General features: G+C 44.0%; 1 protein-coding gene across 1 annotated transcript in view; it reads left to right on the top strand.

Moving 5' to 3' along the window:
• The window catches only part of RIMS4 (regulating synaptic membrane exocytosis 4), a 60,705-nt gene that overhangs the window by 9,087 nt on the left and 33,906 nt on the right, over positions 1–17,712 (top strand). The window lies entirely within an intron of this gene.

The following is a 17,712-nucleotide window of genomic DNA, read 5'->3' as shown; positions in this document are numbered from 1 at the left end:
ACGGGTGAAGTGTTAGCATCCTTGAAAACCTTTGCTTTCAGTCCATCTGGAGTGGCCTTGTTTTTTTTCAGGCACCTTCTCATCGCCTCATTTTACAATGCTCGGTTCAAGGGACTGTTGAGGTGTCATTCACACTTAATAGCTACAATAAAGATAATTGCGGTTAATGGTGCTTCACATTGGTGACAGATCTGATTTAAGAGGTTTTAGTCTCCCTCCCCACGTCACATGTGATTGTGTCCCTCTCTGGAGCTGACCACCCTCTTAGGTGCAAGAGCTCAGCTGTTGGGGGGGTCAGACCTGCGGAACGACCCACCTTGGCAAGGAAACGGCTGCGTCGCCAACAGGCAGGAGCGTGTGGGCACAGCCTGCCCCTCGCTCGGCTCCATGGGCAGTGTGGATGAGGCTGACATTTCCCAGTGGTGACAGTTTCCCAGTGGTGTGGGACTTCTGCCAGCTGCCCACCAGCAGCATGTGTATTTACGGTTAGCAGGGAATGTATCCTGCCATGTGGATGGAAAACATGTTAATTGTGTTGCAGCCAAGATGTCTAAGAAGATTAAGATATTATTTTGTTGGAAATCCAGTTCCCCGTTTAGCACTTCTCAGCATCCTGGAAGGATTGTGTGGGTGGGTGTTTTTTTGTTTTATTTTTACTGTTTACCTTTCCTTTCTTGTATTTGATGCATGAAATCACAGCACTACTGAAAAGTTAGGGAAAATTTGATTCAAGATTTTAAGGTTGCTGCTTTATATCCATATTTGGGTTTTAATCAGATTGTCAGGAAAATAAATGAGAAGGCTTTTCCTCTTTCTAATGCCTGTTAGACTTCCAGCTGTTGTAGTCGGTTCATTTCTGGATGGCGGTATTGTGACAAATCGGGCCCAGTAGCTTTCTTTGTCTCTTACGTTCAGTTCGCGCTGCCGTCCCTCTGGCTGAAGCCCTGTTAGCTGCCATGAAATCTCACTGGTGGCCCGTGGGATTAGAGCAATTGCTCTGCAGCAGTTCTGCAGAGCCCTTTCACCTTTATAGTAGTTTTAATTAAATTTACGATAAAGGTGGGTAGTGGTCCAGACTAACTTTTGAGGCTTGACAGTATTCTGCTTCCACCCAGTTCCCCCAAAGCCAGAAGGAATTGCAGGAATTTCTGTCACAACCCAGTGTTACATTTCGATGGTGATTTTGGTATGTTTGTCAAAAAGCCACACATTTTTATGTGGGTTGATCCCCGTACATCTGCCTTTGTGAATCACATAGTCCACAGTTGCATCCCCTCCAGATCTGGGATCTTTATTTCAATGTAAGTAGACAGGAAAAGGTTAGGTAGTATTACCTGATGTGCCTTGAGATAAAACAAGCTTTCTGCAATGAACTTTGTATTGACAGCAAGAGTCTGTGCTTGTTTTAAATATTAAATATGCAAAGTTGGGCATTTTCAAAAATGCCTGGGAGTTTTGGTCTCTAGTATTTGTTGAAAGTGAATGGGATTTGGGGCTGTACCTGCCTTCAGCAGTTCAGAAAATCATCCTGCAGCCCTGCAAGTGTGGGGCTGAGACTCTGCCGCTCCGGTCGTACAAAGCCAGCTTGGGCAGAGGAGCAGGCTTTCGTTTGGATTCTGCAATTCAAGTAAGTTGATGAAGGAACATTGAAAATGCTGGTCTGGAAAGCAGGGCAAGCAGTGCCGAAAGTAGGCATGCAGGCCAGTGCTCAGCCTGGCAGACAGCACACATTAAATCAGGGTGATTTATGGAACTGTTTCTGTTAAAAGCTTCCTCGTGCACTTTAGAAAGCGGAGCTGCCAGATTGGTCAAAATCCAATACCCAGACGGTTTGAATTGGCTGCCGGCTACAGAAATAACCGTGGTGAAACTCTAATAGCCGTTTCATGCAGGCTTTGCAGGCTGCCACATCGTTGCTGCTTCGCAGAAAACAGACAGTGTCAAAATGTTACGCGGTATGAGGACATTTCCATGGTAACGTTAGCATCCCATGACACCCGTTCTTGTACTGCAGTGTCAGTGCATGCTGTCATCATTGTACTTTCTTCGTCCATCTGGGGCCATCCATCCTGATCATATGGATTTCTTCAGTGACTGCTAGTAGTTATGGGGCTGATAGTGGAAGAGATGCTCCCTCTGGGCTTTTGGGTGTCTTAAATAAGGCAAGTATTCCTTCTTTGAGCATAGCAACTCTCACATAATTCATCTTAAAAGCACTTGGTTTTGCTTTCTGCTGCACTAAAAAAGCAGCTTTCCCTCTGTGATCAGACAGCTCACTGCAATAGCTGTTTCGTACCTGGCATCAGAGGCACCCGCACTTTTATCTCGCGGCTCTTTGTCAGGCGACTCTGAGATCACTCAATTCGTGAAGACTCTCCAGTCTTGTTTTGGGTCTGATCCTTTCAGCCTGGAGAATGCTTAGCGCTGATTTCCATCTGCAGCCCGACAGCAGTCTGCTCCCTCCTCCCCTTCCTTTGCAGGAGCCATCAGCTGCTCCAGACACTGCTGACCAGGGCCTGGTTTTGGACAGCAGCATGAGGTCTTGGGGTAGAGTCTCATCCATGGCTATCACCTGGTTTCATTCGTATCTTGATCAATGGTTTTGGCCTGCCTATACTTATTTCAGTATTTTATACTGCAGTAACAATGTCCCGCTAGGATTCTCAGTATTCCCCCTGTGGTTCTTCCTCTTTTCTTTCTGTATTTTCACCAGGTGACGTTTTCCAAAATTAGCATTGTGGGGTTTTTTCACTGTGGAGGCAACACGTGTTTATTGGCTCCTTTCCCTTGACACAGAGAAAGCTGTTCTCAATATTTTATTGATAAGCTAGTGCTTTGGCAAAAAATAGTAAAGGTAAAGATGTTTTCTGTATGGCAGCCCATGGACCTTCCACCAGCGCACATTTTTCACTTGTGCTTGGTACTTTGTAAGAGCAGTAGAGAGATCTTGGTTTAGTTATTTTGCATGCGTAGGTTCTGAAAATTGCATGGGTAAAGAGACAGTCATTTAACTAACGTTTTGCCTGCCCAATATGCATAAGCTATGGATGTGCAATCTAGGTATGTGGGTGCACAGCAAGGCTATTTCTCATACAGCGGTGCTGTGGCATAAAGGGGTCATGTATGATAAAACCCAGTGCTTGTGATTTTAACATCTGTTCTGAAGTATTTCACTTGAAGGGACCGAGAGGATAAATGCGAGACTTGAGAAAGTACAGGTTGGGACTAGGGGAAGGAGCAGAACTTGACTTTCAATCATATCTGTTCCTCAGGACGCACTTCTGGACTGTTTCACAATAATAATTCTCAGCTCTCCCGTTTTGCCCAGGGCTCTGCTTTGAGCCATGCCAGAGTCCCAAGTTATCTTTTTATAAACTTGTTTTTCATCTGCTTCCACTGAATTCCTAGCTTCTGCCTAGTAACAGGAGTAGGTCTGTTCCTGTGACCTGTCTGCTCTGTCTCTGCAGAAACACTCGTACTGCTCCTGGACAGGAGGCGGCTACTGCGTCCTAAACTCAGTTTTTCCCGAGACCTGACCCAAGCCAAGTGCTTCTAAACCTGGCGTTGTGTCAGCCCTATTTCAATATTTTTCTATTTCTGTCTCAGTACTGCCTGGCTTACCTACTAGAGCTCTGTGAAATACTGCATGGTCGGTTGAGGCAAAATTTGGCTTGCTGCTCTAGGAATTATACCAGGCAAATTATCCACAGTCCATTTTAGTTGGTGAATTTGACTCTCTGTTTTCACAGTGTTTGCTGCGGCCATCTGCTGCAGAGAGACAGCAAGCTTGTAGGACAGGTTGACTGTGAAAATCAGGAAGTCTTATTTCAGGCCATAATTTTTTTTTAATTTCCTGAAATCTAGAAAACTGTTTATTTCCTAAAACACCTTTCCCTTAGAGCCCTAAGACTGGATTTCCAAAGATCACCTGTACAGGGTACTAACTGTGTGAAAAATGTTGGCGGGGGGAAGTGAATCCTGAAGCAGTGACAACATGATAACCTGAAAATGTTTCACTGATCAAAATATTCATTAATAATTTCCTAGGCTTCTGTCAGTATTGTTAAGATCTGTACGAGTTGACCAATGCAAAAGTGTTCTGCAAGTGTCAGTAATGCAGATTAAAGCAGCGTTTGGCCTCTGATATTCAGTAAATGGTTTGGAAACTGGATTTTGCCTGCTCTAACGCTAAACTACTGTCAGGAAAGATTCTCAGCCTTTTATTTCAGTTTGTAAGGGGGGGGGGGGGAAAGCTTAACATCTTGATATGAGTACATCTTACAAGGTTTAGACATTGTAAAAGGTTTAGTGACCCGCTCTCTCAAGCTCTTATAGTCATCAGATTTGAGAGGAAATTGCAGTCAAAAGTGAACATTTTAAAACTTGCTGATCTAAGTGGTCTAATAGTCGACCTGTTTTTTCCCTTGATATTCCTGTGCTTATCTCTTCAGACCTGCAGGTGTTCGGTCCACTAAGGCTGCAGAGCAGAAAGGGGAGAAGAGCTGCAAAACTAGGACAGACTTGGATTATATTTAACAATGTTCTATTTTGACTTGACAACCAGCTATGGAACACCTACAAGTTTGCAACTGTGATTCACTCGGAAGCTGACATAACTGATGTCACGTTGTATTAATAGCTACAGAATTGTAACTGCTTTTAGCAATGAGATTCATTAACAGCTTCTACAAACACACTGACAATTGGTTGAAAACCTGAAAATATTAGGTGTATATAAAAATGGATTGTGCCATAAAGGAACCTCCCTGTGCTGCCAAATGTGTTTACAGCAAGTTCTTGTGGGTGTTATGCATAATGATTCCACTTCATCACTTTCAGTAGGTCTTACTGATAGCAAAAGGTGTTTGAGGACTGATCTACACTCTACATTAATTAGGAGCTGCTGATCTAATGGGGTTACACGACATGAGTGTATTTGGGAGTTACTGTGTCCACAGCGTTTTGCTTGGCAAGTGGAAGCTGTCCAACCAATTCCCGCGTAGTGCTGATGTTGTTTTGGGAGATGTTTGGTCCTTTACTTGTTTTAGTTGAACATTTTGGCTTCAACGGGAAGTGTTGTGACAAACCATGCCTAGACAGTACTCTCCAAGCTGTACTAAGTGCGTTGAGTTCAGCTCCGCTTTGCATGCTTTCCTCGGTGTGGGCTGCTAGCCACCTCTGAGGGGATTGGCGCAGAGGAGGTGGAAGTGTTCATTGCTTCCAACCATCTTCTTTGAAGGTACTGAATTAGTAGCTAATGATGGTGGCATATAACTGGTCCTCACCAGCCTCTGTTAACTGTCCTCTGGGTGAATCAGTCAGTTACTCTTCCAGGCTCTTAGTAAAGTCATCTCTGCATTACGTACGTGTGGTTTTAAGGTTTGCATCACCGGCATGATAGGTCAAGACACTGTTGTAGAAGTGAAATGAAAACTGAGATTCAAGAGAGGAAGTGTTCGGGATGACGTTGGCTCGATGTTGAATCGTGTAGCCAGACTTGTCGCTGGGAGTAAATCTGTGGACCTGCGCATTTGGCTGAGATTTCTAATGCTCTGGGTACTGCTGAGAGCTAGTCCATTGCTCCTTACAGAAGTCAGTCTTCTACTTCCCTCGGTTCCTTCTTTCCCTTCTTTCTCTTATACACATCACACTGCCTCTTCTCTTCCTTTTGGCCATGAATAATTCAGTTGTGTTTAAGTTTTCAGGTAATGTCTGCTCTGTCTCATTCATCTATCACCTGTTTTTGGCATCTGTCATTTGGATGTGACTTTGCTTTTGCTGACCTGTGACTCTTAGGCTGGCCTCGTGTGCTGACTTCTGGAGACGGAGAGTCTCCTGAGACCGGTAGGAATGGTTGGCTCAGGACGCAGCAAAATTGCAAATAACAGTCCTTTGAAAATGGTACTGTCTGGCAAGGGAGCAAAATCCATTATTTTGAGAAGATGGAAATCCTAGGCATTTTTTCCCCTTTCTCGTTGTTCTTTTTTACAAGGCTAGAAACCTTGTTTTCAAGTACACCACCAAATGGTCATTCACCCTTCCTCCCCTAGAGTGATAAGCAGCTGTCCAGATAATTAAGTACAGTTGATCATCTTCCAGTAACGCTATTTGTATTTTAAATGTCGCGATAGCAAACGATTCATTGGGCATATAACACAGCAAGTGATCAAACCACCTCTGGCTCAACGTAGGCTCACAGCCTATGACAGTGAAGGAGTGTAATTAGCAAGACACATAGAATGGGATTGAAAAAAGATGTGAAAATAAGCAGAAGGATTTGAAAAGGATTAGGAGACTAAATGACAAACCAGTAGTTAAATGGTGCATGGTTAATGACTGTAGAAGTAAAAGGTTGACTAAATATTGTGACTCTGTAATGGCTGCCCCAAAGTAGTAGAAAATACTTTGTTCAGAAGACTCCAGAAGTGGATTTATATCGACACACATGCTGACTCCGGGTTTAGACGTGTTTCTTAGACTTGGCTTAGGTTGAGATGAGCATCCTCTGAGACGCTTTCCTGGTTGACTTGATGATCTGAGATTCATCTTCCGTCTTTAATATTAATGAACAGCATCAAAATGTCAGGTACCCCACTGAAGTGCTGTGAGATAGTTTATTCCTCTTCTGAGCCTTGGTACAGGTGGGAGTATCAAAACTGTTTGGAGCCACATAGGCAATTGGTGGCTCTTTTGCTGGTATTAAAGGAAGTTACATCTGCACTGGGACTGTTCTCTTAGTGCTACAAAACTGATTTGTGTATGCAAAAAGAACCTGAAGAAGGTGCAACTTCCACAGTGCTTAAAGGAGTAAGTAGGAGTTGCTCTCGGTAATGTGGAGTTGCTGGGTGTAACTCTGTCTTAATACTGACTTTGTCACGTCTTTTATATAACACCTGATCTGGAACTGGGTTTCATCTCTGGTTTCTTGTCACTGCATGTTAAATTCTAATTTTCAAGGAGGTACTGAACTCCTCCATGTATTTAGTAAATATACTGTTGAGGACTTTGAGCAAACTCTGAATTTTCTCTTTTCTGTAGTATCTCTGTCTCTGCTGTTTTAGGATCGGTGTTTGCGTTGTTCCTAGCCATGTTTTGTCTTCAGTCTGGGCCTACAGCCATTCTCAGATCTGCTCTTTTGTGTCTTAGAGGAAACGAAGCTGTATATTAATGTGTTTTAAAGTTCAAGGTTTGTCTCAAACCAATAAAAACCAACAGAAGTGAATAATAATAGATAGATTATATTATCCTAATAGATATTATTAGGATAATATGCCATCCTAATAGAGATGCTTTGACCAAAGCTTTGTGGTTGACATAATTTTTCCATTGGGAGCATTGAAGCAGAGCTGCAGGATAGGGAAATTCTGAGCGCAGCTGAGTGCGTGGTTTTGGCTACCATGAAGAACATTTGCTGTTAATATTGCAGTATGGAGCCCCAGTGAAATTGTTCTGTAACCTTTGATTGGTGGTGTGTGTGCTTCCTAGAGGGTAGGGAGCTATGGAGGGCACCTGCTGTCTGTTCCTTGCTGGAAAGGACACAGCCAACATGGGAGGAAGCAGTTTCTCTGTTTTTCTCCCTCTTTTTTTTAAAAACAAAATCTCATTACTGTCAAAAGTAACATTTTTTTCCCTGTTACTGCTTATTTCTGACAACAGAGTTGGACATACGTAATGGTATGTAATTGTTACAAGTGTCTTGTTTCTTTAGCAGGAGCGCGCTCAGTTTCCGTTTCCCTGCACAGCGAGCAATCCCCCACCAGTTTCTTTGGGGCTTTCATGTTGTGTTGGGAGAGAAAAGAAAAACTTTTTCAAATAGGTGAATCTGTGAAATCACAGAAACTGGAATAATACGTGAGTGGGAAGGGAGCAGATTCAGGACTCTAAACTGTTTTTGACTCATTTTTGGAAGTCTGCGTTTCAGTTGGCGCTCCTCCTCGCCTCTTGAGGACTGTTGCAGGCATAGCTGAACTAATTACACCTCTCCTTCCCAGACCCCCCCACTGGGGCTCTGCCGGCTCCTGCCGTCATCCGCGGCCTATTTGGATGTGCAAGCCGCCATCTGGGCATAGCTGGAGCATCTGTCCTCACCGGTCACCTGGCTCTTGCTTCTTGTGGCAGATAAGAGGCTGAACTGTAACAGGCATTTCCTTTGGTGGGGGTACCAATTCAAATCTCTCTTCTGTCCATGGGTGCTCATTTTCATTAATCTTTGGAAATATGCTACCTCTGAAACCTGATCTCTCTGTGCAGTGTAGTTCAAAGGTTCAGAAGTTAGGGAGGGTGGAAGAAGAGGCAAGACAAGTATTGTTTCCAGAGGCAGCTCCGTTGAAAAGGTTATCTTTGCTCTGCAGAGAGGGAAACTACTGCTCTTGGGCTGCGTGCTTAGAGCGAGGGCTGGATTTGCAAAGATACTTAGACGCCTAAAGAGCCCCCGGAGCTTTAAAGAGTGCTTCACGAGCCAATTCCCACCGATCCAGTATCTGTCTATGTTGTCAAGAGGCTAAACATCTTTAGCCTTTAATTCGGCCTTTAACTGCAAGTGATGCGAGGTTGGGGGATGTCATTTTGTGTGCAGGCAGCCAGTGCACGCCTTCCTGAAGGGCATGAGGGACTGTAGGCAGATTGAGCCCTCCTCGCTCGCCGTGGTGGGAATCCTGCAAAGTCTCCTGGAGGCTGTGGACCTCCGAGACCTTTCACAGAGTCAGAGGCCTGGGGTGTGAAGTGTAAATAATCTGAAGCTGCGGTAAATAATTAGCTCTCAATAACATGTCTGCAGTGACTTCCATCTTGTCAGTGAAGTAGTTATTAGAGATGTGTATTAGGAATCTGTTAATCTTCGAAGATAAAATCATCTATATAAAGTGTATCTGTATGATACATATTCTGTCACTGTGGGACAAATGGCTGTATGAGAAATGGATTTATATTATACACTGCTTTTGTAGCTGGGATCTTTGAATATAGTTCTGTGTTTGGGCACAAATGTGAAAGAAAAAAGATTTTATTTAATGCAACTGCTGTTTTATTTATAATCCTTTCTATAGGAAAATCTTTCCATTGTAGTGTGACAGTCTGTGCAGGGTGCTTTTGATTTTAGCAGGTAGGATTTAGAAGAGTTCAGTTCTCTACTGGATACATATGCCCATGCTGCATTGCAGTGGGAGTTAATGGGAATAGCCAGCTGTGAAAGGAGAAGAATAGATCCCAAGGAGTAGATCGTGTATAAGAAATTTCAGCTGACTCTTATGCAGGGCTAGTCATATAAATTGAGTTTAGATGGAGAAGAGATCAGTAAATGGGTTACTGTCATCTGCCCATCATCTGCTGGGCATCAGGAGTTAATCAGCAAGTGATGTCCAGTGAGACTTGTGAATTATTACTAGTTTTATCTTCCCATATCCTGGCTTACCTACAGAGGAGGTCACACGGCGTTAGAGGTGGGCTTTCGCTCCCCATTTTGAGAAAATTCACTGCTGATTTGAGATGTTCTAGGAAGTGGACAGCATAAAGTAAAAACAAGCTGACAGGTCTGCCATATCAGAAGGAGGAACTCCAGTGTCCTGGTTAGGGAGCTGTACACAAGTGTTAAGGCTACACTTGGAAAGTAGAGAAATGCCACAAATGCCCTGCTGTGGCTGAGTGCCAGGGCAATGACACCGTCACCTTTGCAAGAGCAGGGTGATACAGCTCTGCAACCACTTCATGCTAGCCCAGCATGGCCCACTGCTTCGTGCTTCAGGGATGGATCCACCTCTTGGCTCCAGTGGAATGAAGACAGGGAAATGGTCATATAAAAGTATCCAAAGTCATTGCAAAGGGATAGTACTTTACTGAGAAGATTGCTGCCGTTGCTTGCCGTGTCTTAACGAAGAGATGAGATGAAAAAAGGAAACACCTCTTTCCTCGACTGGACTGGCAGTCAACAGCGTGTCAGTAAAACTGTTCTGTGGAAAATCAGACTCCATCTTCAGTAGCTCCCAGCTTACGGAGTTTAGTTTTGTCTCTGAGCACTAAATTGCTTTGAGTTCAATAATTCATCTCCCTCCAACTGCTTTATTGTCATTTGATTTATTAATGACTTGGCTCGGACAGCTGTCCTAATGCTTTATCACAGCAAAGTGAAACCAAGGGTTGCGCTAAGCACAGGCTGCAAACGCGAGCACATATTGTGTGAACAACACACCATTTCCCCGTAGCTGGTCCTGGAGGGACAGCATGGTTAGTAGATTGGGCGTGCAAGATCTGGCGCTCCTAAACTCTAACCTTGTTTCGTCCGTCAGTGTCCCTTCCCAACACTCATCCTCTGCCTCTGTCTTGCTGTAGAAGAACTTCAGATCATGCTTTCTTTTTTTCAGAAGTGGATTGTGATGGTTAATTAGATAATGTTTGTAGAGCAGCTTACAAAACCTGTCAAGGGTTACTGTCCTCACTGGTATTATTAGAGCTGGAGGAAGACTGCCAGAAGGTATTGATTACTTGGTAAAAATAAACCCTTCAAACTTCTTTGGTCTTTATTCATTATGGCTTTTTATCTCTGCATCCTGCAAACATTTCAGAGGGTGGATTTGTTTGCCAGAAGATCAAAACAAAATGTTGACAACTACTGGTGCCAATTTGTAGCCTCCTGTGTGGGCGACATCAGAGGAATTTGTGCAATGCTCTGGAAAGCCTTTCTAGGCTTTAAATCCACTTGGGTCCTGGAACTGTTGTTTGAGCAAAGCATCCAAGTGGCCAGGTAGGGATAGCGCATCGAGTATCAAAAACAGGGAGAGAATCTCTTTGGGGTTTGTGAAACTGTATTGTGTATAGAAGCTTGTATATACTTCCTAAAGTTGACATTTTGATTTGTTTAGTGAAGTTTGTTGATTAGTTGAGTACAAGTTGAGTCTTGCAATGTATAGTGGGTGCTGTTGAGAGAACTGTGGCTGACTGGTGGGAAGGGCTTGCTGCCTTCTGTGTTTTCTAGTTCATCTCACAGTGATGGTTTACAGCTTTTCTTATACCTCACTGTGGAAAACAAAATGTCACACTTTGAATTCATTAAGCAGCTGTGCAAAGGAGGGGGGGCTGTTGAAAGGAAAGCTGTTTCATACAACAGTAAAATACAGGGGGAAAAGTCACATATCTGTAGCAGAAAATACATGAAAAAGACAAATACTGTGTAACATTCAGAAGGGCTAACTCATGCTTGGTAAAGTGAAATTTCTGAGGAGAAGGGATACAACAGGAGGACACTTTGAGAAGGAGTACAGCTTACAGGATACCAGAAAGATGTACTAGTCATTCATGGATCCAGAGGACTAAAATTTAGTAGTGACTTCAAAGTCAAGTGTAGCCTTATGGTTTACTCTGATTGAAATGTGCAGTCAGAGCAGAAGCAAAACAATAATGTCTTTCTCCAAATTAGGCCAAGGACAAAGCACAGACCTCCAAACATCTGCACACGTTATGACCTAGAAACTGCTTCAGCAGTGAGACTAAAGCCAGGCTTCGGTGGAGACTGCAAAGTGCTTTCTGTGCATGTGTCAGACTTGCAAATGGATTCGCTTTGGTTATCACAAGTCCCCTTTGTGTTCATTTGCTGCCATTATTCCAACCATTAAGCTTCTTCGAATGAATAGTTGGGTAAATAGGAAGTTTTTAAGCAAATATTGATGGCTGCACTTAGTGAGAGTCATCCAGGAGTCTAAGAACTGACCTGTCATGGAGCAAAGAGCACATCTTGTCAGAGCTGCCCATTAGTGCTTGAAGGCGCTGTGCTGGCCTGGCATGCCAACCTGCTTGCTCAGGAACAGAGCACCTTCTGGGTGCGCTGACCAATGTTACTCTTTGGTAACCTTGAACAAGTACCAGCTTATTTTCTTTTAAAACTCAGGACAATTCATGAGCAAAGGATGGGCAAGAACCATCAGCAGGTGCTATAAACTCATTCCCCAGTGCTAGTTGCTCAGATTTCTTCTAGAAGTAACTTAAGATGTGAGCAAGTCTTCTGGATGCCTGCTGCATAAAGTAGGGGTGAAACAGGTTTAAAAGAAAAAAAAAAAGCAAATGACAGAATTAATGTGTAGCTGCGTAGGTACGTTACTGGTGAAAGGGAGGAATGGTGCCAGTGCTGAGAAGTGGCAAAGAGGTTTCTATTATTGAAATGTGTCATAACCCATCATTAACTTAGAGACGGAAGAAGAGCTGTGGGACATGGGACAGTAAAGACCTTACAGTACAATTTTAACTCTTTTCCAATGGAGCTGTTTGTATGTAGTTGCCTGTTTGAGGAGACCACTGAATATAGGTTTTAATGCTGGTGCTGCTAGGCGAGTTCTCATGTGGGCATTGCAGCATCATCCCTGATGGTCCAGGCACGTGTGGAGTTAGACATGAGCATGTTGAGTGAGAGGGGAGGAGCAGATGCTCTGTGGGAGGATAGGGCCTGCCCTGGTGGGCTGGGCACAGATGGAGCAGGGAGACCACGCAGGACATCCAGTAAACCTATTGCACAAGCTATAGAGGAGGAAAACTTGGAAGCAGCTTAGGAAGTGAATGGGAGACTACTGCAGTCTGAGGACTGTGACCTCACTTCTCTGTGTTGTGGCAAAAGGGAAGGAATAAGAGGTTTTTGTGTTTGCAAAGGTGTCTGGAGAAAGTCGGGGAGATGGTAAGAGAGTCCGACACCATGGAGGAAACCCGTGAGGGAGATGAGTGCTGGGACAAGGCATCAGCCTGACCTCCTGATCAACAGCAGTATGGGTTTACCACCATCCCTGTGTAATGCACAGCTAAATGGGAGATGGTGAAACCTGAAAGCAGAAGCATGGTTTCTTCCCAGAGAGCCCCACTTCTGCCAGCCGTGAGTTTGGCTTCTTTTATGAGTGCCTGCCTCGTATCCCTGCTAGTAGTAGCTGCCCAGATTTATTGTGATGCTTCTTCAGGGTGCTGGCCCAACCTCCACTGACTCGTGGCTTAGGGACTTCCTCTGTTCCTGATTTTTTTCGTCATTAATTTTGTCCAGTTGCTTTTTGAACCCTTGTCAATGTCCAGCAGCACCATAAAGTCCTGCAGCGAGGAGATATCCACTCCTTGGCAGGGAGCAGTGTCTGTTGCTCCTCTCGCCTCATTAGGATGTCTTCTCAATTGTTGGCATGATGAGTTCTTGGCTGTGGGTTGCCACAGAGCTGTGGTGGGGCAGACCCTAATTTTAGCACATTACACTGGTTTAATGACAGTAATAGAAAGTCAATTTATAGGTAAGAACAAATTACCTTTTTATATGGGGAGGAGGATAATTCCTCCCGTGTTGCATTATTAAATTGGTAATCTTCATTTCTAATGCTTTTCAAAAGTGAACATTAACAGAATCTAAAATACAGATCTTAAATTTATGAGCTGCATTTTTTTCCCCAAACTCCTCAAGTTCTATAATTTGTCTTTAAAGGTGAACTTCAGCAAGGTGGTGTTTTTTTTTTTAACTTAATAAATTAAAATCCCTTAGTCGCTGCCTATCTCTGGACAAGCTTAAAGGCTCCAAAGATACTTACATTTTAAATAGCAATAATGGATATCTATTTCCATCTTTGCTGAGTGGTGAGCTCTGAGTTCAGGCTTATTCCCTAGTGATAAAAGATACCAGAGAGAAAAAAATGATACATTTTCGTATGCCATTTGCTAGCGAGGAGGCTGTTGTGATGCTCTTTTTTGTTGCCAAGGAAACGGAGCCCTGAACTTGTGGCTCTGCAGGCAGGAGGAGGAGGAAAGGATGTTATTTCTCTCCTGAGCTTGCTTTGTGATTGTGACTTGTGATGGGGGACTGTGAATGGGTTGGGACTGAGGGTCTCTCTCTGAAGTTTGCTTTCAAAATTGTGTGTCCCACCTCCTTATGTTTGTTTCTGTGGTAGTTGAAATAAATGTGAAGGCTGGAGCCTGATGGCACAGTTCCACCCTCGTACTCGTAACGTGGAGCAGGTGGCTGTACGCATGCAGGTCACTAGCACAGTTATTGTACAAAGCGGAGTGAAATGGAGCGCTCGGAGTGCAGTTGGTGATGGAAGAGGGTTGTGCTGCGTCTGAAATGAACTTCTCTGACCTTGCCAGTACCGTCTCAAGAAATCCCAAGGCCTTCTTATGTCAGCCCGGTCTTTAAGTATGAGAATAGAAATGTAAAAGTTAACTGCAAGTATAAGAAAGAAGCAAGTTATGCAGACGCCGGTGCTTCATAAGCAAGGTTAATGCAGTGTCCTCTTCTGACCTTGTTTCATTGCTGTTGGTCAGTCGTTGCCTGCACATCTTATAAAGAGGTTCCCATCAAACATTTTTTTTGTTAGTTATGTTAAAACTATTTTTTCCACTCCTAAATAAAGATACACATTGCTCCGTAATGCATGTTTGATCTTCCTGAACTGGCAGCGTTGTCTGCAAGACTGACACTGCCTATATCACAAGTCCGTACTTCTCTTTTATTTCTTCTTCATCTGTTCTCTTTTCTGCTGTCGTAGGAGAGAGAGAGAGAAATCACCAAGGTGCTCTAAAGCATTTTGTTCATCCCTGCTCCTTCTACAAAATGTATTTAGAAATATTTGGCAAAAATAATGGGATTTTGGTGAACTTGCTTCCATGTACATGTCATGGGGTAGCCATGCTACAAAGAGCCATCCGCTTCTCATGAAGCTGGGCTGGTGTGTGACCGTTTTATACAATGAGTGATTAACACAAATTCCATTCAATACAATATTGAACACTGTAGTGTGTCTCTTCTTGACAAAGGACCGATTTTTCCAGCATCTAATGGTTGGTAATTGAGAAAACTAGATCTTGGTATTGTTTCTAAAACGTATTAATCTGCTCCATTGATGGCTTTTTTTTTCTCTAATCCTCAGTGATCTTCAGACAGGCATGATATTTTGGTTGGTTTCCCACATTCTCCAGTATCTTTCAGCAGAGATGAAGATGTTACGTCTCTTTTCCAGCTCTGGCCAAAGGGCTTTTTTTCCTCTATTGGAAGCTCAATACTCTGCTTAGACAAATGGTGAACTGAATTTCCCAATGGATTTCAAATAATTTGGGGTGGTTTTATATGAGAGTGCTGTTTTTGTGCATGCAGGAGACAGATGTAGGAGGCAGTTATGTGTCTGCCATGTTCATCTGTGGGAGAGTTTATCACTCAGATGAGAGTCTGCATGCATCTCTTCAGGGTTTGGGCTGTGAAAATTTTTCTTGAATGTGGGGGGTTTTTTGTTTGTTTTTGTTGGGAGGCTGCTAGTTAAATTTCAGCGCCTCTGTTTTTGGTATTGGATGGTGTTTTCTGTGTTTAATGGCTTGACTTGTCACCAGTTGAGGATACCTATGACGTATGATTGGCAGGGCTGTTTGCTATGTGATGAAACCCAGTGTTTTGACCACTTCGATTTCTTAGTCACCATGAATCACTTTATATTGTAAGGTACCGCAGCAGCATGATGGCTGGTCCTGTCCTGCTTCTGAGCATCAAAGCCTGACTGACCCTCTCTTCCAGCTGTCCAGAGATGCCTGCAGCCAAATTATCACGGTCATGAAGGGCAGGGTGCTCTCCGTTCACTCCATCCCAGCAGAACCAGGCACTTGGGCCGTATTAAAGTGATCCCAGATCCTGACAAGGGATCCATACGAGAGAACTGGTACGAGCGCAGTGGATCCATTTGCAAGAGCAGAGCTCTCGTTCGTGGGTTGGAAGAGCCAGTGAGCAAGTTGGGCTGCTGCTGTGCCAGATCCCCTCTCCGCCTGCCAGAAAGCGCTGGGCTCTTCCCCAGGCTTTCAGGAAACACAGCCACCCTCCGTGCTCGCTGCTTCGGCATCGTAGGCGTGCTGCGAGTGGAGGTCTTTGTGCTCTTCTTTGTACCGCTTGGAAAGAAAATGCTTCCCTTTAGCGCACCTATGGTGGGATGCGGTAGTTGCCCGGCAGAACAGGCACTGCATGGCCGTGGATCTGTCAAAGGATGTCTGTGCGAGTCAAAGCAATGTGTAGAATTAGAGGGGAAAAATGTGCTGGCTTGCTGGCTTCCTTTAGCATTTGCTACAGGTATTACATGAAAGCACCTTTGGTGAAGGCTGACACAGATAGTTGTATCATCTGGTGAAACTGCCTGGAATTAGAAGGTGAATGCCTGAAATTGTTTGACTTGTCTGGAAACCAGACCATCGTCTGCCCCTCTCTGCTTCCACAGTGGATCAATTAATTCTTCCAAATGGACGCAAGTTATTAAGCAGTGTATATAATTAAAAGTCAACTCCTTGTGAATTTGATCATTCATTTCCTCAAGGAAAATATGATGAAGTAATTACAACCCAAGCTAAACACAAATCAAATGGTATTCTAAGCACAATTCTGCACCATGATTCTAGTTTATGAATGACTCCAGGGTTCTGTGGCTTCATGCCTGTTAAAGAAATGTGGCTGTGTTTTTAATTGTGTTTATAACGAATGAACAAAAGGTTGCATGACTCATTCACTGTGCCAAGACTGTTGCTCGCTCTTTGTGTTCACACACACATGGTCTTGACAAAGCCACTCACTCCTAAAAGAGCATCAGTGGGACAGAAGAAAAGGGAAAAATCTTGTTAATAAATCTGGCCTTGTCAGCTCTTTCCCCCTGAGTTTTATCTGTACCAAAACTAAACTTTACTTGCTCTAGCTGTGAATTTGAGGGAGGCAATTACTTCTTCAATAAATAAGGCAGAGGCCTGTCCTCGCCCTCTCTCCATCATTCCTATAAATGTAGCGCATGCTTTCCAGTTTCGGCCAAATTTGGTGGAGAGGTAGAAGATATGAAGATGCTGTGATGGCTCTGGGTAGAGAGAGAGACCCAAATTAGTGGTCCCAGAAGAAAAGGTCTGATGTATAATCTCAGCTTAAAAGTAGCGCTCTGAGTGAAAACAAAACCCTGGAGCTGAGCATTATAAATCCCCTGCGTGGAAAGGTGTGTCAGCTTCTCCGAGAAGCTTTGGTTGCTTCAAGAGGCTCGGGACCTCAGAGGCATCTCCTACAACAGGAAAACACAGCTTGCAAACAGGCTGCTTAAGTTATTTTGCCCACTGCTTTCTTCCCAAGAGTTACTGGGTGAAGAGCAGGACGCTGGGCCCTTCCAGGAGGCATAGTTAGCAAGCAGGCAGGTTCAGCGGGCTCAGGAAGAGCAGAACAGCCTTGTGCAAAGCTTCCTGGCTTAGCGAAGTGGAGGCAGGGCAGCTCTTTCATCTCATGCCATCCTTCTCTTACAATGACGCTTTCTAGCTGCTTTATTTCCGTGAAGTCACCTCATTTTTGTGATTCTCTTCTAAACTGAGAGGTTTTCTGCAGCTCTGGCTTACTCATATTTTAGATCCTGGACTTAAGCAACATCCTCAGAGTTATTAATAGTGTGAGATGGAAGGCAGAATTAGGACACAGTGCTCTGGTTCAACTCACTTGTAACTAAGTAGAGATCCTGACCTGGCCTTCATAGCTTATGTTGGTCAGCTGGAGGACTTCCAGCCACAGGGACGCAAACCACCTCCACCTCTGGTCCTCCTTGTGAAATAACAAGAAGCAAGCCCTGGGATGGCCCTGGCAGACAAACTAGCCACCCACCTTTCGGCTTCTCATGTTTTCCTGATGCTCAGATCTTCATAGTTGGCAAAGTTTTAAGAGTTTTGAACTGAGAACATTTTGTCTTAAAGCGCTGCTGGTTTTTGGTTCTATGTCTGACATTT

Source organism: Aptenodytes patagonicus, chromosome 14 (genome assembly GCF_965638725.1).
Source record: "Aptenodytes patagonicus chromosome 14, bAptPat1.pri.cur, whole genome shotgun sequence".
Taxonomy (NCBI): Eukaryota; Metazoa; Chordata; class Aves; order Sphenisciformes; family Spheniscidae; genus Aptenodytes; species Aptenodytes patagonicus.
The sequence above is the reverse complement of the archived record's forward strand: the minus strand, read 5'-3'. Positions and strand labels throughout refer to the sequence as shown.